The following is a 25419-nucleotide window of genomic DNA, read 5'->3' as shown; positions in this document are numbered from 1 at the left end:
AAAGAGATGATGATATATCTATTTTTTAAAAATCATTTGCAGAGGCAGTGCTTTAGCTTCAATGGTTGGGTATCAGGACCTGCTTTTTCTAAGCCTACCTAGGGGTGGGTTAGAGGCTATCAGAAAGGTCAATATACCTGTAGAAAAGCCTCTTCAGTGGAAATGTATAAAGAGAAACTCTGCTTCCTAGGATCCACTTGTTTTTGCCCATGGATGCAAAGGAGCAGCTGTAGTAGCTTAAGGCAGCAGAGATGCGTCTAAAAATAAGACAAGCATCCTTGCTGTGTTCTTGTCAATGTCTTCATAAAGCACACCCCTCCCCCAACACTTTATATAAACTCAAAGAAGCAGGCAGGGAGTAGAGAGAAGGTTGTTGATCATTTCTTCACTTTCCCCAAACTGCTTATAAAATTGTTCAGAATGTCCTGTTTAATCACCGTAATCAGTGTAATATATATGCCAGCTTTATAGGGGGAAATACACAGATGTTTCCTAGTAGGGCATCACCACCATTGTGCCAAGTGGTTTCATTGGGTTCTTCCTCTTCACAGTAGCATCTTTTACTTGTGGCAACAGACAAATGACCTGCCATCAATTTGCTCTGCAGGGAAAAGGTTTTTGCCACCATTGGCCTTTGGCCCTCAAAGTGATTTCTAGAGAAAGCATTAGACTATGCAACAAAAAAATTGAAGATCATGGCCACTGGTCCCATCACCTCCTGGCAAATAGAAGGGGAAGAAATGGAAGTAGTGAGAGATTTTACTTTCTTGGGCTCAATGATCACTGCAGATGGTGACAGCAGCCACGAAATTAAAAGACGCCTGCTTCTTGGGAGAAGGGCAATGACAGGCCTAGACAGCATCTTGAGAAGTAGAGACATCACCTTGCCAACAAAGGTTCGTATAGTTAAAGCTATGGTTTTCCCAGTAGTGATGTATGGAAGTGAGAGCTGGACCATAAAGAAGGCTGATCGCCGAAGAATTGATGCTTTTGAATTATGGTGCTGGAGGAGACTCTTGAGAGTCCCATGGACTGCAAAAAGATCAAACCTCTCCATACTGAAGGAAATCAGCCCTGAGTGCTCACTGGAAGGACAGATTGTGAAGCTGAGGCTCCAATACTTTGGCCACCTCATGAGAAGAGAAGACTCCCTGGAGAAGACCCTGATGTTGGGAAAGATGGAGGGAACAAGGAGAAGGGGGCGACAGAGGAAGAGATGGTTGGATAGTGTTTTCGAGGTTACCAGCATGAGTTTGACCAAACTGCGGGAGGCAGTGGAGGACAGAGGTGCCTGGCGTTCTTTGGTCCATGGGGTCACGAAGAGTCGGACACGACTAAACGACTAAACAACAACAACAACAACATGCAACAATGCCTCCAAACCCACTTCTTTACCTAGGTATAACCTGCTTAGGAGACATACAATGTTTGTGTGATGGGATGATGAGCTGCTTGTGCGTAAAAGCTTAGTCCCTCAGAGCTTGGTCCTGGTTGTCAAAGCTCTGTCTATAGCGGAGCCCCTTAAACATGACTCCCTCAGCGTCTGGCAGAATCCGACAGTGGGCGTTTGCAGAATCTCTTCCAACATAAAAGTTCCTTAACGGAAACGCGTCTTCGGGATTCTCGGCGCGACAGTTTCCGGCGGGGAGTGGGTGTACCTATAGGAGGTCCTGAAACCTCTCCACTGTTTTCGCTGGAAGTGTCCCTGAGCCATCTCTCCGACTCACTTTCCCTTGGAGCTCCCTCTCTCCCCTTGCTGGTTCCCTCCTCTGCTGCTGAGTCTCTCCTAGCCTCCGTGAGCCCTTCCACTACCTGCCTTTCCGATGGCAGTTCCCTGACAGTTTGCTTTTATTTTGATGTAATGGAAAGTGAATGTAACTCAACCTTGTACTGTTATTTATTTTCCTCTTCACCCCCCCCATTTATGCATTATTCTTTTGGATTGCTAGCTGTTGGGTTGTAACTTGCTAGCTGTTGGGTTGGGACCTCTCTGTTTTATTCTTTGTATAGCTGCCAGGATGTTGTCAGCGACTTCCGGCTGGTTGCCCAGGAAAATATAAGGACAAGGAAAAGTTTCTTACCGTCCTTTTTTTATTTCAAACTTTACAGAGAGAGGCTATAGAACCCAGCTTCTGGGATAATGGCGTCCCAAGTGAATCTCCACCCCCCCCACTTCATCATCTTCTCTACGGGTGCTGCTGTGCTCTCTGTCTTCGAGCTCTTTGCTCTCCTACGTTTAAGGCTGACCGGGTTCTGGGAGATGGTGAGTCTGGAAAGCTTTCTAATGACAACATGTCAGCCAGCTGCTGCTCTGGCTCTCCCATTATTTCCCAACTTTTCCCCTCATCTGTCTCTGAGCTGTGACTTCCCTCAAACCCCTGTTGTAAATCGATACTGTCTTTCTCTTCCTCCTTCCTGGAAGGGTCAGGATGGAGAGATGGTCTCCACCACTGTAGCTCCTCTGCCCAGTCCCTGACATCAACACCCTTTCCAGTTTCCTTTTCCTCTGCCCAGTCCCTGACGTCAGCTCATATTAATTTTAAGTACTATAGTTTCATATGCCCATGACTTCTGTGAAATGCTTGCCCTTCATTGCATCATGTAACTGTAGTAAGAAATGCCACAACCCCAGAACTGGATCATCATCACATCATCAGCATCATCATTTTATACCCTGCCCATCTGGCTGGATTTCCCCAGTCATTCTAGCTTTGGGAGACTATTTTTAGGGATGGATAAAGCTGCCATCTGATACCCCAGAGAGCTGCTGTCAGACAAAGGGTACAATATTGAGCCAGATGGACCAACAGTCCAACTCAGTATAAGAGTTCCTAATTCACAGTTGTGTATGGCTCCTAGCTCAGTCTGCTCTGTTTTGGAACTATATTTTGGAAAAAAATATGAATGAATTCCTATGCCCCACAAATAACCCAGAGATGCTTTTTAAATAAAAGGACACATTCTACTCATATAAAAACATGCTGATTCCCGGACCGTCCATGGGTCAGACTGAGAAGGCGATTGGGCCGCATCCGGTCCCTGGGCCTTAGTATGCCTACCCATGGTCTAAAGAGAAATATCTCTTCTGCATAACAAGATTACCCTGAAGACAAAACAGTGCAACAATTTTTGAACCATACTAGATACTTTGAGAGTAATTACTGGCTTTCAAATGTTCTAGATATAAGTGAATCTCAACTAAAGTAGTTTTACCCTTCAAAACATTAATCTAAATAATCCAAACGTCTTCACATTTTCTTTTAAGCTACTTCATATTTCATCAAGTGCATTTAGCTTTTGTTTTTCATTCTTCGCTAGCCGGAACTTTTTTAGAATCTTTGCAGCTAACATCACATGTTTGCAAGACAGCTTGGGTAACACATGATGGAAAATGCCACTGGACTCACCACTTCTGAAATTTCACATGAGAGAGAATGTCATAAAAAGGAGGTGGTAGTATCCTGAACTTGAACAATGCATAGCAACTGTAAAACACCCCATGTGGAGCCATAAATAAAAGGAAATGTGTTATCTCCCAGGAAAAAGCAACACCCTCAGGAGCACAGATAATAACAAATACCAAGCTCTTTTCTGACACTTTAAGATAAGCTAATGTTATCTTAATGTTAATTTTGCCATTGCCATAGAAAGGAAAGGGTCAACATGGTCCACTGCAAACTATTGCAGACATTCAACCTCAACTCCTCCCCAAAACGGTTATCTGGCTGATTGTGAAGGCACTTGCACTTTGCAAGTTGAGAACAAAGTGTGGTTTTCTCGCCTTAAAAATGCTCGCAGCTCTAATTTCAGCTTAGCTGATAACAGAACTTGTCAGTTGTTTAGATATTGTGAGGCATCTGCAGCAGTAAAATGAGAAATAAAACTTGAACGGGTGGAGACACATCCTGCACCTCAGCTACTCTTATCTCCCCAAGCTTACACATTAAAGTATCATATACAGTGATTGCCAAGTGAAAGCTTTATAGCCTTCCGCTTGACAATCCCAGAGCGGTTAATTTTTGAAAACCAATCAGGATCACCTTCCAAGCATGCTTAAATTAATCAGAACTCTGACTGATTTCACGCTTTAGATCAGAACAGATGAAAATGTAATAGGTAGGCTGTGGACCTTGCTATTGTTTGCCTCTTTTTTATATATAAAAAATCTGTTAGAATAACAGAACTGCACCAGTTCTAATTACTTTTTTTTTTACAGTCCTAAAATGCATCAAATAGCACATGTTTACAAAAAAAAAACAAGCTAGGCTTCAGTTCTCTTGTGTGCTGGTAGGAGAAGCCCATTTGCCCTTCTTGGGTAGCTTTGTGGACAGGCCCCAGACCTCCTCTGGGAACTGGCCTATTGCAGGCCAGGTCATCCTCCTGCCGCCAAATTGGCCAATGGTGACAGGAATTTAGAGGGTGTTCTCCTGGGCGTGGGACCAACTGACCAATAGTGACGCCTGGTCCCTTACCCAAGGCAACGATAGATGCCCAGTCTGCTGGACCTCTCAATTTCTTGCTTCCCTAAAGGGTGTTGCAGCTAGGGTTGGAGCAGGGGGCCAAAGTCCATAGCCCCATCGCCTACAGGGAATCCAAATGATCATCCAAAAAGCAGCTCATATTGGGGTCAGCAGTAAACAGAGCTAGCATCTGTAACTGGGTCATAATGGGCATATGAATGCACACCTGGGCTGACACTGGTTGCCGTGATTCGCTTGTGAATTATGAATTGGTCATGTTGCAGAAATCAAAGAGTAGGAATAAAATAGACATTTCTATGGCTTCAGAGATGTAGAAAATTCAGTCCTTCGAGGACTGGTACTGGAAAATTCTTCTTAATTTGTTCATAAAGGATCTAGATTTAGGAATGAGCAGTGAGGTGGCCAAGTTTGCCGACGATGCTAATGTTTTCAGGATCATTAAAACAAAAAGAGATTGTGAAGAGCTCCTCTCTGTACTGAGTGAATGGATGGTAAAATGGCAAATGAAGTAGCGTAGAGTGATGCATGCTAGCACAGGGAGAAATGGCTTCTAGCTGTTATGAATCATGCATCTGAGCTATGGGGAACCACCAGCAGAGATCTCTCCATAAGACCACGGAGTAACATCAAACATTACCTAGCTGCACTACTGAATACAAAGCCCAACCAGCTTCTTCTGAAGGTTGGGTGGGAAGAGGGGATCTCTCTCTCTCTCTCTCTCTCTCTCTCTCTCTCTCTCTCTCTCTCTCTTCTTCTTCTTCTTCTTCTTCTTCTGATTTCCTCCCCTTCCACTTGTGCTGACCACATGCCTTAGACTACAGCACCCATTTGCCACAGTCAGCATGTCTGGAAGGCATTATGTTGAAGAAGGTTGGCATAAAGTTTCTTCACATCATCCTCACCACTACCTGGGTAATTCCCTCAGGGTTTGTAGCTATGTCAGGATCTGACTCTGCTCATAATACAATTTCTGCTTGCCTCCCAAACCAAGGTAATGTCATTTGCCTCATTATGACAATCTGCCTCATTATGAGGCAGTTCCATACATTCAGGCTATTAGCTGGAATATATAGTATGAATGATGCAACATGAGGATTTATCTTTGTGCACATAAACCCCACTGAAGCCACTGTAGCCTAAGGGGAACTGATAAAATATGGGTTACAGAGACCACTGCGCTACTGTCTCTGAAAGGTTACAGGCATCTGTATAGTCCAGCCCCCCACAAGGTCTGAGGGACAGTGGACCGGCTCCCTACTGAAAAAGTTTGCTGACCCCTGCTTTAGATTGTGTGGCATTATGGAACCAATCCAAAATGCCAGTTTGCCAGGATTTCAGTTAAGCGATCCTGCCTCTTTTGTTTTGTATCTAATTCTAATTTAATAGTAATGAAAATGGAGGGGGAAGAACAGGAAAAATGAATTCAGGCTAAGACATGGTGACTGGCTCAAGGTTGTCACCAGGGAGACTTGTGCTTGCATGGCTATTTGAAGTTGGTGCTCATCTGTCCAAGTCTGGCTTTGCAACTGGTGCTCCACACTGACTCTCTACAGAGCCACAGGTTTCTCAGAAAGAGGGCTGTACAAAATTCCTCAGCACTAGAAATCACTAGATCACACATTGCTGAGTCATGAAGCAAAGATGTATAGCTCCTGTCTATAAGTGTATGAAAGATTTGTGACTCTATCCTGCAAGGACCGAGTTCCAAACCATCTTGTCACGACAAAGAAACCAAATAGCCGTGACTATTACAGAGACACAAACATATGTATCCTAGTGATGATCTCTAAATCTGAAAGCCAGTTTTAAAGCATGGGTGCAGATGCTTATTTGGCATTAATCTAAACTGCAAGGCAAAACAAAATGTGTTTTTGTATATGCCTTGCTTCAAAGGTCCTCTTTTGTTAAAAACAGCACACACTGTGAAACGATTTCACTATCTTGGGCCTGATTGCTGTCTGATTGACAAGGATAATACTTGGAGGTCATGTTGCGCTGACCCAGAATTTCAGTGTCCACTACCTACAGTCCCAAGATGCGTGGCTTTAGGGTTCTCAGATGTCCTTCCTCCTGTTACAGCATTCTCTGACACCATAGGTTCAGAGTGTCAGTGGCTGCTTAATGTGTTTGAAAGGGGGATTAAAGGATTCATTCAGCTTTGTTTTGAGCCACTTGGCAAGCAATGGTTTCTTTTTTCAGAAATGCCCCCCCCCAACATATTTGGGTTGAACTTTCTTATGCATGACATTTTCACCTGGGATTTTATATATGTTGATTGTTTTCATAAGGCATCAAGATGCTTTACCAAACAGCTTCCAATGTTTATTCCTAGTAGCATAAGTAAAAGCAGATTACAGGCTTTTTAATGCAAAGCATTGCTTTCAACGAGGGACGCGGGTGGCGCTGTGGGTTAAACCACAGAGCCTAGGACTTGCCGATCAGAAGGTCGGCGGTTCAAGTCCCCACGACGGGGTGAGCACCTGTTGCTCGGTCCCTGCTCCTGCCAACCTAGCAGTTCAAAAGCACCTCAAAGTGCAAGTAGATAAATAGGTACTGCTCTGGCGGGAAGGTAAGCGGCGTTTCCATGCACTGCTCTGGTTTGCCAGAAGTGGCTTAGTCATGCTCACCACATGACCCGGAAGCTGTACGCCGGCTCCCTCGGCCAATAAAGCGAGATGAGCGCCGCAACCCCAGAGTCGGTCACGACTGGACCTAATGGTCAGGGGTTCCTTTACCTTTACCTTTACTATTGCTTTCAACAAATATTGCTAGTGACTGTGCTGTGATGTGTGTGCTTGTGCATGTATGGCTCTCAGAAATGAACTTTCACAGCTTGGATGACAATCTTCTTCTTCTTCTTTGGTGATCACTCATAGCAGAGTAAGATTGCCTTCCATAAACACAGTTTTAACAATGAGTCCGTAAGGGACTGTGGAGGCCAATTCTGGATCCACACGTCTTTCCACAGTGGGGACATTTGTTTCCAGGTAGGAGTTGATCACGGTGTGGATATGCCAAGCGTGCCTTCCTCTTAGCACATTTCTCCCTTGTGTCCTGAGTTCAAGTGTCTTCAAAGCCCATGACACCTTTGGTAAAGGCTGTTCTCCAACTGGAGCACTCGCAGGCAAGTGTTTCCCAATTGTTAGTGTTTATACTACAATTTTAAAGATTTGCCTTGAGACAGTCTTTAAACCTCTTTTGTTGACCGCCAGCATTACGCTTTCCATTTTTAAGTTCGGAATAGAGTAGTTGCTTTGGAAGACAATAATCAGGCATCCACACAACATGTCCAGTCCAACGAAGTTGATGTTGAAGAATCATTGCTTCGACACTGGTGATCTTTGCTTCTTCCAGTACACTGGTATTAGTTCGCCTGTCTTCCCATTTGATGTGTAATTTTTTTCAGAGACACTGTTGATGGAATCTTTTGAGGAGTTGGATAACAATGGGCCATTATCAACTAAGTCAAAACCCTTCCAAAATTTTGAATGAGCCTAGCCTAGTGCTAGCAGTCTCTCCCCTGTTTTTTTTTTTTTTTTGGAGAGAGAGAGGTTCTTTTATGTGGGAGGCGTGTGTACAGTAGCAAAAATCTCCTTTAAAGCAAAAACCTCCTTTAAAGGTTTGTTGTACAGAGCATTCAGTGGGGCAGTCCAAGATATGGAAGGTTCCTGTGTACAGGAGATTGGACCATTTCCTGTTCTGGATGGGGTTGCACTCTTTCAGAACAAGAACAGGTTTGGAATTTAAGGTTGCTCCAGGATCCATCTGGAAGTCCAAGTGGCCTCAGTGGCTAGGAGTGCCTTTTACCTACTTTTTACCATATGTGGTGGGAATGTAAGAAAGTGAAGGACTTCTGGGAAATGATTTATAATGAATTAAAAAAAAATGTTGAAATATACATTTGTTAAAAAAACAGAAGCCCTTCTATTGGGTATTGTGGGTACAGAAATTCATATGAATGATAAAAAATTGTTTTTATATGTGATAACTGCAGCAAGGATATTGTTAGCCCAAAGATGGAAGCAAGAAGGAATGCCAATGAAAGAAGAGTGGCAAGAGAAATTGATGAACTATGCTGAGATGGCGAGATTAACTGGGAAAATTTGGAACCAGCAGGACCAGACTTTCCTAAAGGAATGGAAGGAGTTTTCGATATATTTGGAAAGCAACTGTAATCCACTGACATCGCTTGTAGGGTTAAATGGAGTTTTGTAAGGAGTAATATATAAATTATTGTGAAAAGAATTAAGAATAGGTATTAAGATTTGAATTTATAGCAATAACTATAGTAACAAAATGCATAATTAGAAAAGATTTTAGAAAACCATCGGTTGAAGTTGAAGGAAGTCTTAGGCTGTGATAGCCAAAGATTTTGAAATGATGTTTAAAAGAATGATATGCTGCAAAATATGTGTAAAAACCAATAAAAAATTATTATAAAAAAGGAGTGCCTTTTACCAGCTATGGCCAAGGGATGAGGAGGAGGAGGAGGAGGAAGAGGAAGATTATTTATTAGTTATACTTCACCTATCTGCTTTCAGATGTCTTCTAAAAGTCAGATAGTTGTTTATTTCCTTGACATCTGATGGGAGGGCAATCCACAGGGCGGGCGCCACTACCGAGAAGGTCCTCTGCCTGGTTCCCTCTAACCTCACTTCTCGCAGTGAGGGAACCACTAGAAGGCCCTTGGAGCTGGACCTCAGTGTCTGGGCTGAACGATGGGGGTAGAGATAGTTTGGGGTGGATAGTTTGGCCCTGGTGATCCTGCATGGGTAACTTCCTCCCTCCCTTCCCAACAGGTGGGTGGGTGGGGTTTGCGACACTGAGTGGGCTTACCTGGTCTAGTGCCTCCCACCTGGGTTGGGGTGGATATCATCCTGCCCCTGGCCTGGGAGGACAATGGACGGCCGGTGGGGGTGGGGCGAAGGCCAGGGGAAAGAGGCCGACTCCTTCAGCCAAACCTCACTTTGTTTTCTTCTTTTTTCCAGGTTCAGGGCATGTTCCGGTGAGCAGCCAGGTTGAGGTAAGTTTCTTTTGTTTGCAGGGTTACAGGCTGCTTGCCGCTGCTGCTGCTTGCCGTGGGGCACCTCACTGCCCCACGGCGGCATCTGTGGGGCCTATTAAAGGGTTGATTGAAGGAGTCCCTGGCCCTAGAGCGGTAGGATGTAGGTCAAACTCCTAGCTGAGGGAAGGTTGGAGGGCACACTGTATAAGTTTGTGCTTTACAATTCTCTCCCACTGCACCTCAGTGCCCTGCACATCCTCAGTCCCGGGTGGGCTGAGAGGGTTACATGCCAAGGCCTATGCCAAGTCCCCCACATTCTGAAGTTAAATAAAGTTGTGGCCATACTTCGGTCTCTGGTCTCATTCTTTGGGGGGTAGGCTCCACGGACAGGGTTCAGCGTGTGTGCTTACAACTTGAAGACTCGATTATTGCAATGTGTCCTTGGGCCAGGTCTGGAGTCTCCAGCTGGTGTAAAATGCTGCAGCTGGTCTGTGGGAAAATTTAAAGAGCAGATAAGAACGCTACATTTCCCACCTCTCTTCTTGCCCCTTCTTGCACTGAATGCAGAAATATCCGCTGAGCATTTTCATAAGGTTGGGGGAGTTCTAAAGAGCAAAATGTTTCTTTAATATATCATTGCTGTTTTGAGTTTGCATCTCCTATTGTGAAGGAACAGGACCAATTGATCTATGTTGTCCATAGTTTGGTTTGCTTATTATGGGGTTGATTGGTTTTTGGATGGGTTAAAATCAAATGTCAAAAGTTTTGCTAAAGTTCTAAAGCCTAATGAAAAAGACACCACAGAGTCTGGTCTAGAGGGAGAATGTGTTTCATTTCTGCAGAAGGAAAACTTAGTAGAGGGGAAAGGTGAGATTTCTTGTTTTGTTTGGTTATAAAAACTCAGGCTTGTGAAAGGAGATGTTAAATTCTATGCTGGATCAGAGATGCTGCTGACTGCTGGAGGTCCTGGAATATCTGGTTTGAAGACCTCGCTTTAAAGAACTTAAAATAAGGGACAGTCTAGAAAGGAATAGCTGGATGGATTTGTCCTGGTTATTTTCTTACCCTTTTGCTCTCATGGTTTTGTGTGAATCGTTGCAATGTACAATCCAGCTCATGTTCAAAGTTCATAGCCTGCTGCCTGAGCTCATGCACGGCCAAGAACAGCACTATAGTGCTTGAAGAGGGCATGGATATCAGTGATCTGACAATCCAGGTCCCTAAGGTGTCACATATAATGGAATATAAAAATTGATCCCCTTAACAATACTCCAGCTCTACGTTCCTATAGAACACCCTTTGCCAAACCAGATGTTCCTTCCAGATGTTTTGGATAGCAACTTCCATTAGCCATGCTACGTGGACCTGATGGGAGTGTAGTCTAAAACATCTGGAGGCAGTGGTGGACTTTGGGCTCTCAGATTTCAGTGGCACCATGTTGTTGTTGTTGTTGTTGTTTAGTCATTTAGTCATGTCCGACTCTTCATGACCCCATGGACCAGAGCACGCCAGGCACTCCTGTCTTCCTCTGCCTCCCGCAGTTTGGTCAAACTCATGCTGGTAGCTTCGAAAACACTGTCCAACCATCTCATCCTCTGCCGTCCCCTTCTCCTTGTGCCCTCCATCTTTCCCAACATCAGGGTCTTTTCCAGTGAGTCTTCTCTTCTCATGAGGTGGCCAAAGTATTGGAGCCTCAGCTTCACAATCTGTCCTTTCAGTGAGCACTCAGGGCTGATTTCCTTCAAAATGGAGAGGTTTGATCTTCTTGCAGTCCATGGGACTCTCAAGAGTCTCCTCCAGCACCATAATTCAAAAGCATCAATTCTTCGGCGATCAGCCTTCTTTATGGTCCAGCTCTCACTTCCATACATCACTGCTGGGAAAACCATAGCTTTAACTATACAGACCTTTGTTGGCAAGGTGATGTCTCTGCTTTTTAAGATGTTGTCTAGGTTTGCCATTGCTTTTCTCCCAAGAATCAGGAGTGCCCCCGCTTCTGTTGCTCCATTCTACACCATTGTTGTGGTGCCCCCTGCAATGTTGCACTCAGTGCGACTGAACTGGTCATGTTACCCTAAAGCAGCCTGTGGAGGGGATCAGGGTGGTGAAGGTTGCTAAAGAGAAATGCAGGAAATGAGATAGCAGGAAAGGATGCTTATGAGGCAACAACCTTTTGTGATCTTCGTTTCCGTCACATTTTTAGTGACTTGCTTTAGGATCAATGGCACAGATTTGTTACATTTGGCCAATTAATTAAAGATACCTGACATTTCAGATATGTGGTGAGTCATCAGTGTACATTTTCTCCTCTTGTGAATTGTATGTACATTTGGGTTGTGAAAAATAACATGTCAAGCAGCTTTTTGTGGCTCAACTACATAAATAAGCAGCAAGAGTATGATAATGAAAATGCTGGCACAACCATCTAATAAATCTACAGGCACTCATTACCGTAATAGTCTTTGGATGAAAAAGAAACCTTATTTCCCAAAGACTGCATGTTTCAGTTGCATTGAATGATTTGAAAATATTTATGCAAATCACTCGGCTATGCATATAATTTCATTCCAAATTTTAAAAGTTCCAAATTTTATTCCTTTATATTGTCTTTCAGTGGATAATTACTTGTATTTAAAAGTTACTTGTGCTCTTGATCCATCCATTATCATCTCAGATCTGAAAGGCAGTTAAAAATGTGTTTTTTAAAAACTGCTTATTAGCATATAAATTATATGAATAAAAACATTTATTCCTAAATGGATTGGAAGAGTGAAGTTGCAATTTAATTTAATTTTTTATTATTTCACCATCTAGATTACTTTTAGGATTTAAGGCCTGGAGTTTAACAATGAAAAATGGTGACAAGAATGTGTAATCTCTTTCCTACAATAACGGTTGCTTCATGATTGCATGTAAATTTTTCATAAAAACACCATTGTCCAAGAATGATTACAAAATAAGGTAAGTGTAAGGGGGTGGTTGTGTGAGCTATCAGATGATCCCCTGGTGGATGGGCTAAAGGATGTTCATGCATTACTTCCTCCTTACATTTCTCTATGGAATCTGTCATTCCTAGCTCCTGAATCGGGAACCAACTGTAGAGGATATTTGGTCCTCTTTCCACGGATAATTTCCACAGTACTTGATAGGGAGCTTCATTTCACTTCATAAATGCATCCCCTCCCCTAGAATATTGTTATACTCATGGACAGCCACCAACTGTCAGGCTGCTGCCAGCGACTCCCATGGCCCGTTGCCCAGGAACGTACAAAAACAAGGAATGTTCTTACTGTCCGCTTTTTATTCAGTATATACAGAGAGGCTGTAGAATCCAGCCTCTTGGATAATGGTGCTGTCCCGAGTGTCTCTCCCACTTCTTCATTCATCATCACCTCTACTGGTGCTGCTAGGTGCCCTCTGTCTTTGAGCTCTTTGCTCTCCTACTTTCAAGGCTCACCGGGTTCTTGGAGATGGTGGGTCTGGAATGCTTTCTAAAGACACTATGTCCGTCAGCTGTTGCCACCCTGGTGCTTCCTCCTCCTCCTCCTCTCCCATTATTTCCCAGCTTTCCCCCTCATCTGCCTCTGACCTGTGATCTCCCTCAGACCTCTGTGGTAATTCTGAACTGTCTTCCTCTTCTCTGGAAGGGTCAGGCTGGAGAGGCAGTCTCTACCATTCCTCTTCGCCCAGTCCCTGACACCAACTATTCCTTTGTTAGGGAACTTGCTGGTTTATAGTTCAGAATGTTCTTTTGATGGCAGCTAATAATCAGGAAATTTTTCCATTATGATGAACAAAACACATGCATCTGAAAGATACGTCTGGTGCAACACATAGTCTCAAACCCCTAGAATGTCAGTGGAGAACCTTCAGCCTACTGGTGTGTCTAGGCCTGCAAGATCCCCCCATTTAACCTGTGAGGACATTTTGGCCAGGCCAAACCTACCTCTTCTGAAATGTCCTGGGAACATGTTGAGGGAACGAGAGGGCTTAGGAACATAGGAAACTGCCATAAACCAAGTCAGACCGCTGGTCCACCTTCCTTAGTATCTACACTGACTGCCAGAAGTTATCCACAACTTCAGATGGGGCTGTCTCCTAGTCCTACTTGGGGACACCAGGAACTGAACCTAGGACATTTTGCATGCAAAATGTGGTCTATCACTGAGTTTAGGCTCGCTCCTGAATCATTGAAATGGGGATTACTTTGGGGGACAGTCTGCAAAAACATTTTGTTTCTGCTCAGCTTATGTTTCAGGCCAGGTACTTGTATAAATGATAATGAAAGTCACAATGACAGATTCCTCTCTCTCATCGGCTAGTATTTGGGCTTCATGATTTATCACTGCAGGAATAAGATATAGTTTCTTTTAAGAAGAGGAGATAGAAAGGAGACAAATACCAAACAGAGCAACAGAAGACATCTGGATTCTATTTATCATTTACCCAACATATGACCTTGGGAAAACCACAACTGTGATAAATTACTGTTGTGTATTCAGTGGCCTGTGTTTGCCTGAGCTTGAGTCTGGACTAAAGATTCTGAGCCCCTGTGTTCTGATTCGATACATGATATCCAATCACAGGACATTTCAGGATTGAGGCCACTGCCATTTACTCTTAAACTCTGAGTCATGATTCACAGCTTGGAAGTTTAGACAGCCAATCATGTTGGGTGTGGGAGTGCCCAAGGCCTTCAGAAATGTATATAAGCTGTTGCTTTGCCCCTGTTGTCCAGTTCTGTTGGTTCAATAAAGGTTCTTGCTGTTATCACTGTGTCTTGCCTTGTGGGAACCCACCTACACTTCACTACTACTACTCTCTGTTAGCAAAAGTTATCTTTCTGTTGTAGAATAATAGAATAATAATATTATTGTAGAGTTGGCAGGGACCCCTGAGGAACATCCAATCCATCCCCAGTGGTCACCAGTGCAAACCTCCGGCTCCAACCACAGCAAGCTTCTCCAGCAAATGCACGGAATAACTTTCCAGTGTACTGTATCCATGGTCAAAGACTTACCCTTATTGACTTTAAATTTTTCTGTAAGCCTGTGCTACGGTTTCTCAGTACCACAATGGAGGAGGCAAGTGGAATTGCCATTTCGCTAACTGCTGTACGCAGATGGTGTAATCTTTTTACACATATAAATTTATCACAGTCATTGGGTAATAGGAGAACATCAGACAATGGCGATTGTCATATTCAAGGGTAAAAGCATAATCAAATGCTACATTATCACAAAGTACAACTAAACCATTCGAAAATGACATTTGACCCTGAATGACAGGACAATTGGCAAGAAAGGAAGTGTGCTGGAAGGACGCAAGAAAAAACAATATGAGTCCCTGCCTGGTGGCTGGCGGAAGTATGTAGAACTGGAGCCTTAGAAGTTCAGATAAGCTTTTGATTGTCGTGGGATATCCTGCTTAGTTTCTCACTGTGTTTTAAGGTCATACTTTGACCTGAAACAGGAATTGACATTCAAACCATGCCTTGGACCAATTTTTACAAGTAGGTTGCAATCCTTAACATGTCCACTAGTGGGTAAGCTCCATTGAACACAGGAAGATAAGAAGATGCTTTCTATTTTTGAGTAAACGTGCATAGGACTGAACTGAGATAATACATGAATTTGGATAGAACCTGTAGACATCCTCAGTGCTGGGTTTACATCTTGTAGTTATTCTTGCCTGACAACACTACCCAGCTCCCAACAATCCTGGTTAACTCAATACTGTATGTTAGAAATCCTGAATACTTATTTGTGATGTTTGGGTGGACATCTGTGCCAAGTAGAAAATGAGAGGGTTAGCATGCCTTATCTAGGAAGATAAGATGGAACCTGTTTTTAATATATGGACTCCAGTTTTGGATGGGGATTTACGTGCTGAGCAGGATATCTGTATCCAGAAATCAGCGTTTCATATTGCTGAGGTGCTACATACAGTCTCAAACAAAAGGTTAAGGTTGTCAGCATGAGCAATGCCAGTTACTGTTTGGGGTTAATGGAAATCTGATCTCTCTCTCTCTCTCTCTCTCTCTCTCTCTCACACACACACACACACACACACACACACACCACCACCACCTCTATGGTAAAGGAGGGTAGGAGACTGGTGTATGGAAACAAAAATTCAGGGCTTCACTCTTCCCAAACAAGTGATCACTGCTTTAATGGCATTACACATGGATTTCTCAATCAATGCATAAGGTAAAGGTAAAGGGACCCCTGGCCATTAGGTCCAGTCGTGACTGACTCTGGGGTCGCAGTGCTCATCTCGCTTTACTGGCCGAGGGAGCTGGCGTACAGCTTCCGGGTCATGTGGCCAGCATGACTAAGCTGCTTCTGGCGAACCAGAGCAGCGCACGGAAACGCCGTTTAGCTTCCTGCTGGAACGGTACCTATTTATCTACTTGCACTTAGATGTGCTTTCGAACTGCTAGGTTGGCAGCCTTTGGTACTAAAATCTGGGACAACGAAATCAGTCCAATCATGGGACAGCTTCACATTTTTGCTTACTCACAGTTACAGGAACAGAAAATTCTGCTTTTGTAATCTTCTATCAGATATATGGAAGGTCAGTATGGTTATTTCCCCCAGAATTGCATCATCTGTATGCGCTAGTAAAGTTCCTCTTGCTTCATTGGCATAAAATGGCAAATTAAGCTTCGGTTTCTTTTTGTGCAAAAATTTCCCATAAAGCTGCATTTGCCATTCAGGCTGGTAAATGCTGTTCATAATAAGCAAAACTAATGAAGTTAAACTTTTAACAGTTGGCTATACATTAGCAAGAGTGACTGAGCAAAATGAAGCTGGGATGCATTGTGTTCGAAAAGCGTTGGAGGGCAAAGTCTTTCAGAGCACTGCTAAGAGTTATTGGCTCGTCTTGCTCCATCTGAATTACCATACAGTGTGTTTTGTTCAGTCAAGGAAGAATTAATTAAAGCATTTTTATTGAGAGGCTTTTATATAGTGTAAAAGTACTCCCCATTTTATGCTCTACATTCATGCTGCAACAGCATGACAGTCACCAGTGCTTTTTTTTTTCAGGGGGTACTGAAGGGTACGCAGTATCAGCACCTCTTTTTTGTTGTTGTTAAAAAGTGTGGCATGTACGGTAACAACTTCATGATGGGTACCGGCACCTATTTTTCTAGAAAAAAAGCACTGACAGTCACCCAGAACAAACTTATAATACAGTTGCTAACATTTAAGGCACCTGTGCATCGGTGGCAGCCTATAAACAACGTAATTTTCTCCAATATAAACTCAGAAAAGGGCTGTTTGTGTCAAATGCTGAAGAGCAAACAAGGCATGTAAGCTGGGCTCTGATGTACGTGGCTCTCAGTACATTTCCGAGCACAATTCAAAGTGTTGGTGCTGACCTTTAAAGCCCTAAATGGCTTCGGTCCAGTATACCTGAAGGAGCATCTCCACCCCCATCATTGAGTTCCAGTGCCGAGGGCCTTCTGGCGGTTCCCTCACTGCGAGAAGCGAAGTTACAGGGAACCAGGCAGAGGGCCTTCTCGGTAGTGGCACCCGCACTGTGGAACGCCCTCCCATCAGATGTCAAGGAAATAAGCAGCTATCCTATTTTTAAAAGACATCTGAAGGCAGCCCTGTTTAGGGAAGTTTTTAATATTTAATGCTGTATTGTTTTTAACACTTGATTGGGATCCGCCCAGAGTGGCTGGGGAAACTGGGCGAGGTATAAATAATAAATTATATTATTATTATTATGTTATAACTGTGCTACAAAATTCTGATGAAATCCTTTGATAGTCAAGGATGGCGACTTTTATTATGAAGCCTGGTGACCCCTAAATCTCCAGTTGCTGTTAAAGGGTTTGGATTTGTTTGGTTTTTTGCTGTGAAATTCACCTCACCAAAGAATTTGCTTGGCCTTGGCCTTTTCTATAGACAATAACACCTTTTCAAAGTGATTTGAGCATACAACTATAAAAAGTTAATCTCTAACACTTCAGTTTCTGGCTAAAGTAGTCACCCGTGTAAAAGAAATCCCCATAAACCATTTTACGCTTTTCCTTTTGCCATTTTATTTCCATGGGACTTCTTCTGGCAATATACCAGATGAATGGTGCCCAGTTTTCAAAAGAGAAGTGGAGGCAAAGAATGAGCTCAGGCATGATAAATGAGGAAGATAGTTAGAAGCCAGCACCTGGCAGTGTTAAGCAGACTATAAAACAGCTGCTTCATCACAGTGACTTTATCGGCTTGCATGTGTATCTTAGGGGTTGGATGAGCTTAGTTCTCCATTGGAGGGATCTATTTTTCCTTTGCTTTTGCCTCCTGCAGGTGGTATGGACCAAAACCCAAAGGCTTGGCAGAAGGGATTGTTTCTTCCGTATCAGTTACTACCCTCCAACATCAGTAATAACAGTAATCAACAATTAACATAAAAAATAATAACAATATTTCCTCCAGGGATTGTGAATTTTGGTGTGTTATAGGCCATTAATTTATAGACTCTTGATTACATTAAGAAAAATAAATGTTGTTTAAAAAATCTTCCCACTTGTTAACAAGCACCATCAAACACATTATCTTTTTTCCCTGTTTACCTTAGCCTTTGACACCAGTGTTTTGTTTATTTGTTTTATTGCATTTCTATCCCACAATTTTTCTCCAAGGAGCTCAAATTGGCAATCAAACCATTATCAAGGAAAGGTCACAGACACTCCCATCTGCTGAGCTTGCCTTAGTGAAAGAAAACATGCAAAGACGTTGCCTTTTGGCTTTAATAATAATTTAAATTCAAATGTGAATTGGAGAGAAATTAATAAAAACACGACAATTTATTTTAAAATGTTGACATCAAAGCTCCTGCTATTTTTGAAAACACTAATTAATGATGCTAAGTTAAAGTTTTCCTTTATCCTGCTATATATTGCCTTATTATCTTGCTCTTTTAAAGTCTTTTGAAGATAAATTATTCCAACCTGCAAGAAACCAGCACCTAATTATTATCCTCAGAGATTCTACCCAATCATATATTAGTGACTGCTGTTTTCAAGTGAAGGACTGGAACAGAAATTCAGCACTGAAATAGAGACAAATAGATTGGGATTATCAAGATAAAAGTGATATTAGTGTTATGTAATACTCTTGAGGACCTTTCCTGTTCTTTGCAAACTCGTTAACTTTTGGCAGCTATGAATTTTGGCTAATAAGTTGATTGGGGGTAGCTGTCAAACCTGCTGGGTTTGGCTGTCCTCAAGAGTTCCTGTAGGGAACTTCCAAGTGCAACTGATCGCTGCAGAAAGTGAGATTTGCAGCCAGCACCAATCAGTTGAGTGCAAATCAAGCACAAAGAAGAAGAAGAAGAGTTTGGATTTGATATCCCACTTTATCACTACCCGAAGGAGTCTCAAAGCGGCTAACATTCTCCTTTCCCTTCCTCCCCCACAACAAACACTCTGTGAGGTGAGTGAGGCTGAGAGACTTCAGAGAAGTGTGACTAGCCCAAGGTCACCCAGCAGCTGCATGTGGAGGAGCGGAGACGCGAACCTGGTTCACCAGATTACGAGTCTGCTGCTCTTAACCACTGCACCACACTGGCTGGAAGATACAGTGGTGCCCCGCAAGACGAATGCCTCGCAAGACGGAAAACTCGCTAGACGAAAGAGTTTTCCATTTTGGAGGTGCTTCGCAAAACGAATTTCCTATGGGCTTGCTTCGCAAGACAAAAATGTCTTGCGAGTTCCTGCAGGGTTTTTTCCCTCCCCCCTTTTTCTAAGCTGCTAAGCTGCTTATCCGCTTATCCGCTAAAAGCCGCTAAAAGCCGCTAATAGCGCTAATCCGCTAATCCATCAATGGGCTTGCTTCGCAAGACGAAAAAACCGCTAGACGAAGAGACTCGCAGAACGGATTCTTTTCGTCTTGCGAGGCACCACTGTAGCAAAGAATTGGGAGCACACTTACAAAAGTTGCAGTTGGGTCACTTGTCTTTACAGTGACATCAAGTGATTGACATTTAGGTGGCCCCACCCACCTGTCAACATGTCACATGGATTGTGTGGGAGATCAGGATACAGCCCACTGACCAGATCCTGTTCTCTATCCCTGGTGTGGAACAAGAATAGCAGGATTTATGTGCAGCAAATGCTAACTTCATAAACAACATTTCGAATGTGGCTTGTAAACATAGCATCAGTTCAATATAGCCTTAATAACAACAGATGCTACTAGATGAAAAGATTAAAATTGTGTGGCGGTATTCAACTACATTTTTGCACTAGTGCAAGGTTGCACACGGAGATCCCCCCCCCCCAATTCTCCCCTGTGTGCACAATGTTCCATCCCCAAATCTTTTCTAGATTTTTGGGGAACCCCTAAAACAGTCTGAAGAGCCACATGGGTGAGGAGTATACTATCCCATTGTACTAGGAGAACTATCTTTGAATACAACCAGGGTGGGTGACCTACTCGGAGATTATTTTTGTGATGTTGAGATTATTATTGAACTGTACTTATTGCATGAACTCAGCTCCAGTACCTCTCAGGTGGGCTCTATTGCCATTGTAAGAGAGGTTCATGGTGAGCTTCTAGAAAAATAGCAATGGCATCAACCATAGCATATTTACAGGAATCAAGTAGATGCCACCTTCCCAAGTATTTTGCATCTGTCAACCGTCACCTTGAAAATCCCTCTGGAGAATCAGACGTGCATGTATTTGAGCATGAGATGCAGAATTATCTTATCATGAAAACAGACACCAAATTTCATCTCAGTGTCTCAGTTCAAGGCTGATACTAAATTACAAGTGAGCAAGAAGAGAATGTTAAGTAGATGACTTAAAGCAGGCATGGCTAAACTTGGCCCTCCAGCTGTTTTGGGACTACAATTCCCATCATCTCTGACCACTGGTCCTGTTAGCTAGAGATGATGGGAGTTGTAGTCCCAAAACAGCTGGAGGGCCAAGTTTGGCCATGCCTGAATTAAAGCAAAGGCTTCCCTTCACTTGGCCAAAAATAGAAACATAATAGAAGGAGCATCAGATAGCCAACTGTGGGGAAAGCAGACAGCGCCCCCCCATGGGCAGTACTGGAGAAGTAAGAAAGAGATGGTTCTGCTCAGCCCCTACATGAAAAAAGTTAAAGTGTATGTGTTCCTAATATGTTGAAAGCAGGACATCTACTTGAGAGCTTTAATCCCTTACTTGTTATCCAAGAACAGTATGAAATCTTTGTTGTTCTTGCATCCCCCCCCCAAAAAAGGGTCTGGTGTGTGTGTGTGTGTGTGTGTGTGTGTGTGTATAAACATTAGCTATGTAGGTTTAGGTTTATTTTTGTTCAGTGTGTTGCAAAATTGCCATTTGCTTTCTTTTTAGTACTTCCTTCATTATTCTGGTAATGATGATGAGGATGATGATGATAATTTATTTCTTGTACCCCGCCCAACTTACTGGTTTGCCCCAGCTGCCCTGGGTGGCTTCCAACAGAATACAAAAACACTGTGAAACATCAGATATTAAAAACTTCCTGATGCAGGGATGATTTCAGATGTCTATGGACATTTGTATACAGTGGTACCTCGGGTTACAGATGCTTCAGGTTACAGATGCTTCAGGTTACAGACTCCGCTAACCCAGAAATAGTACCTCGGGTTAAGAACTTTGCTTCAGGGTGAGAACAGAAATTGCGCAGCAGCCCCATTAGCTAAAGTGGTGTCTCAGGTTAAGAACGGACCTCCGGAACAAATTAAGTTCTTAACCCGAGGGACCACAGTAGTTGTTTATCTCTTTGACATCTGATGGGAGGGCCTTCCACAGGGCAAGCATCCCAACCGTTTTATACAATGGGAAGTAATTTTACAGAAATCAACACTCCCACCCTTGAGTTACGTTCTAGGCTACGATGGAATCATTACCTCTAGACTAGCAAAGCATACGAGCATACAAACAGGGAAGTATCAAAATTCATAGACTAGTGGGATGCTACTAATATAAGGATGGCCATACTGTGCCAGTTTTTCAGATTGAAGAAATTGCACAGCAAGCTAAAGGGAACAACAGGATTATCTTTTTTTGCCCAGGGTGTTCAAATATCTAAGTGGAGAACACAAAATTGTTTTTGAGGACTTGGCACTACTGCAGGTGCCACATAATACCTATTCTACGTTCATAAGAACTTGATTGTTTAGTGTGGCAGAAAATACACTTTGGAATGTCCCGCTTACTGAGATCAAGTAGGTGCCTTCACTGCCCTGAGAACTTTTGATGAAGGGCGGTATATAATTCTAATAAAAAATAAAGTGATGTTGGGCATAGATGGTGTGTTGTCTTGCCAAAGGCAAGGTGGTTCTTTTAAAATGAGATTCAGAAGCAATGCAAAATACACAAGTGAGTGAGAAGATTAGAGATTTTATTCTAAAAGAGCAAGCAATGTATACATACCAAGCAAGCACTTCAATCTGCCACTTGGAAGCTCTCAAGAAGCGGCAAAGCGACTCCCCTAGGTAGCCTCAGTTTGCACAGCCCTGCAGCCAATCAGTCCATGCACGAGCTTCAAAGAAACTCTGCCCAAACCATCTGATTTTATAGATAGCCTATGTGGCTTCCAAGACTGGGTACATGCAGATCATCCACTAGCCACCCCCTCCCAATTCCTCACTTTCTCAAAATAATGTCCAACATCAAAGAAGTTACCCAGCATTATCCTCCACAACTGATGAGGCATCTCTATGTGTGTGGCTTTAACTCCTCCCAACGTTCTCAAAACATCTAAGACTGTTCTCACACCCTCAAGAAACTTAACAAAAGTGATCCAAACCTGTTGTTTCCCTCTTGCTCTTGTTTGGAAACAACAACAACTGCCAACAGTAGAAGAATGGTGACAGAAGGTATTGGAATATGCAGAAATAGCTCAATTAACAGGGGAAATTTGACAACAGGGCGGTGAAACATTTAAGAAAGAATGGGGAAAATTCATGGTGTATATAGGAAAAATAAGGTGAAATAGTAAAACCAGTAGAAATGAAAGAAAAAACCCCCACCTCATAATGTGAAATACAAAGAAAATTATTGGATAATAAAAATAGTAATAAGCAAAATGTATAATGTGAGTAATGTAAATAATAGAAGTTGTAAACTAATACAGACAGACAACAAGAATTGAATATATAGAAGGGTTTATTTGTTTTTTGACATATCATGGATAAATATGGAAGAAGAACAGCAATAGATAAAGCAATAGTATGCAACCGAAAAACCAATAAAGATCATTATAAAAGGAAAAAAGAAAAAAAGAAATTTAACAAGAGTGAGGGAGGGGGAAGGAACAGAGGCAGTAAGGACTCTGTGTCAGATCACTAACTCCTCAATACATTTTGTTTTCCGGATGCATTTACCATACATGTGTAGGTGATAGTGAGCTTGATGAGTCAGTGCTCTGACTTAGCATATGACAGTTCCTTATGGCCAGTTGCCCTACTTGCATAATCATGCCACTTATAAAATCATATATCATATTGTACCACAGTTTCAAACACTGTCTCTTTTTTGCTTTGTTTTGATTTTCTTCACCTCTTTCTCTTTATTTCTCTACAGAAAAATAATAATAACATATTAATATAAAAAAATGAACTGAATAAGCACTTCCTTTGAAAACAAGTATTAGGCTTCCATAGCAGTTCCCGTCATGTGGTGCTTCTCAGTTGATGTAGAAAGGATTCCCTTTAGACAGAAAGTTTGAAAACTACTGTTCTAAAAGTGTAACAGCAGCTTGTGAAAGAAAATAGAGGTGTCTTTTGCCTCAAGGACTTCTGGAACTGTTAGAAATAATAAATCCTATTTACTTCACCGTGAATTTTGGCATAGTCTTAAGGTCCAAAGTAGAAACCTTTGAATTACATAAAAACTTTCAATAAATATCTATTAATGACTAGAAATTGTGGAATAAGATGATACTATGTCTATCCATTCTCTCAAGGTCTAAAGCAAGTAAAAACATTCATAATAAAATTATATTATACCAATTAAATGTCTAAGCAGCATTTTAAATTGAATGTAGAAAAGCATTCCTGCATTAAGAATGTAATTATACATGTATTCTGAGGTAATTTGACTTAGTGACTTTGCTTATCTCTTGCATTCATTCTAAATCTCAATAAGTGCTTTTTAGTGATCAATATTTAATTAACTTACAATAAAGCTGCTTTTTAAGATGCAAATTAAATACTTGTTTGAGACACTTTAGGAAGTATAATGGATGTGCTAAATGAGGAGGGCGGTGGTGGAGGGAGGAACTGTATAATTGCCAGCCAAGACATGTTACTTCTTCACCAATGATGTCAACAGGATTGATACTTGCCATTGAAGCAAGTCATCAAGATCAGCAGATAACTTGAAATGCCCCCAAGGAGTTTAGTTAGGCAGGCTAGTATCCTGAGAGGGTTTCTATGCATGGTTAAAGGACAAGCAAGTATTTATTTATTTTACAGAAGGAGTTATACATCATTATCTCCTAAAATATCTGAGTGGCGCATAACAATATGTGTACAATAAAACACCATTAAAAACAGGTAGGTAGCAGAACATTCAGTACAGGATCTCAAAGCTGCTGTCTTATTACAAAAATAATTTCAGAAATAGACTTGAAAGAGAAGTTGCTGAATTACAACTCATTACTAAACTGACGCGGGTGGCGCTGTGGTCTAAACCACTGAGCCTCTTGGGCTTGCCGATCAAAAAGTCGGTGGTTCGAATCCCCGCGATGGGGTGAACTCCCATTGCATGGTCCCAGCTTCTGCCAACCTAGCAGTTCGAAAGTACGCCAAAGAAGTGCAAGTAGATAAATAGGTACCGCTCTAGCGGGAAGGTAAACGGCATTTCCGTGCGCTGCTCTGGTTTCGACAGAAGCAGCTTAGTCATGTTGGCCACATGACCCGGAAAAACTGTCTGTGGACAAACACCGCCTCCCTTGGCTTGTAAAGCGAGATGAGTGCTGCAACCCCAGAGTCGTCTGCAACTGGACTTAACTGTCAGGGGCCTTTTACCTTTACCTTTTTTACTAAACTGAAAACCATGGAGAGACTTGGTCTGAATAGAGATATTGGATTCCTGTCTCATTACATATGCTAAAGCTATTTTTGGTCATCTGCATACTATCCCTTGCTTTTTCCTGTAGGATTAATTGCAGTCGTCAACAGTCATCAACGGTTTATCATACCCATTGAGTCAATCACCCATCTCCTGCAACCTTTCTGAGAAAAACCCCACCCCACCCTCCCACTATATATAAGGGTCTGGTGACTTCTGTTTCAGTGTATCTGAAGAAGTGTGCATGCACACAAAAGCTCATACCAATAACAAACTTAGTTGGTCTCTAAGGTGGTACTGTTGTCTTTGTCCATGGAGTTTTCTTGGCAGAGATACTGGAGTGGCTTGCCGGTTCCTCCTCCAGGTGGATCACGTTTGGTCAGAACTCTTCACTATGACCTGTCCATCTTGGGTGCCCTGAAGGCATCCATGAAAACGGGAGTGCCTGGCGTGCTCTGGTCCATGGGGTCATGAAGAGTTGGACACGACTAAACAACAACAAGGTGCTACTGGACAGTTATTTTATTTTATTTTTTATTTCGACCATTAAAAACAGTACAAAATCATTATTAATCAACGTTGGCCAGTCAAGAAAGTTTTTTGTCTATGTGTTCTCAGAGTACAATACAGTATTCTCTTCATATCTTGGGTCTTCCTGCTGTTTATGCCCTGTTATCTAGGGACCCACATTGTTGCTTACTCTTCATCCTGTGCTACAGATTGTGAGAAAGCTCAGCTGGAGCAATTTCTCTCCCCTGGACCAGGCAGTTAGTTGCCCGAACAGTGACTCACAGAATTGGGCCCCAAATGGTTTACAAAAGCGTATCCGTATCATGGTGTGAGAAATTGTTATTTAAAACCGAACCCTATCT

At 42.5% G+C, this 25419-nt stretch overlaps 1 protein-coding gene across 1 annotated transcript in view; it reads left to right on the top strand.

Annotated features, from left to right (window-relative positions):
- The first annotated feature begins 7333 nt into the window (after window positions 1-7333).
- PRR16 (proline rich 16) overlaps window positions 7334-25419 on the top strand; it is a 253717-nt gene continuing 235631 nt past the window's right edge. Inside the window, exon 1 of the mRNA XM_083702437.1 lies at window positions 7334-7398. The gene's annotated coding sequence lies outside the window, so the exon portion shown is untranslated. The remainder of the gene's footprint in view (window positions 7399-25419) is intronic.

Source organism: Podarcis gaigeae, assembly GCF_964106915.1.
Source record: "Podarcis gaigeae genome assembly, chromosome: 11".
Taxonomy (NCBI): domain Eukaryota; kingdom Metazoa; phylum Chordata; class Lepidosauria; order Squamata; family Lacertidae; genus Podarcis; species Podarcis gaigeae.
Note: the sequence above shows the minus strand (reverse complement) of the source record. Positions and strands in the feature narration are given on the sequence as shown.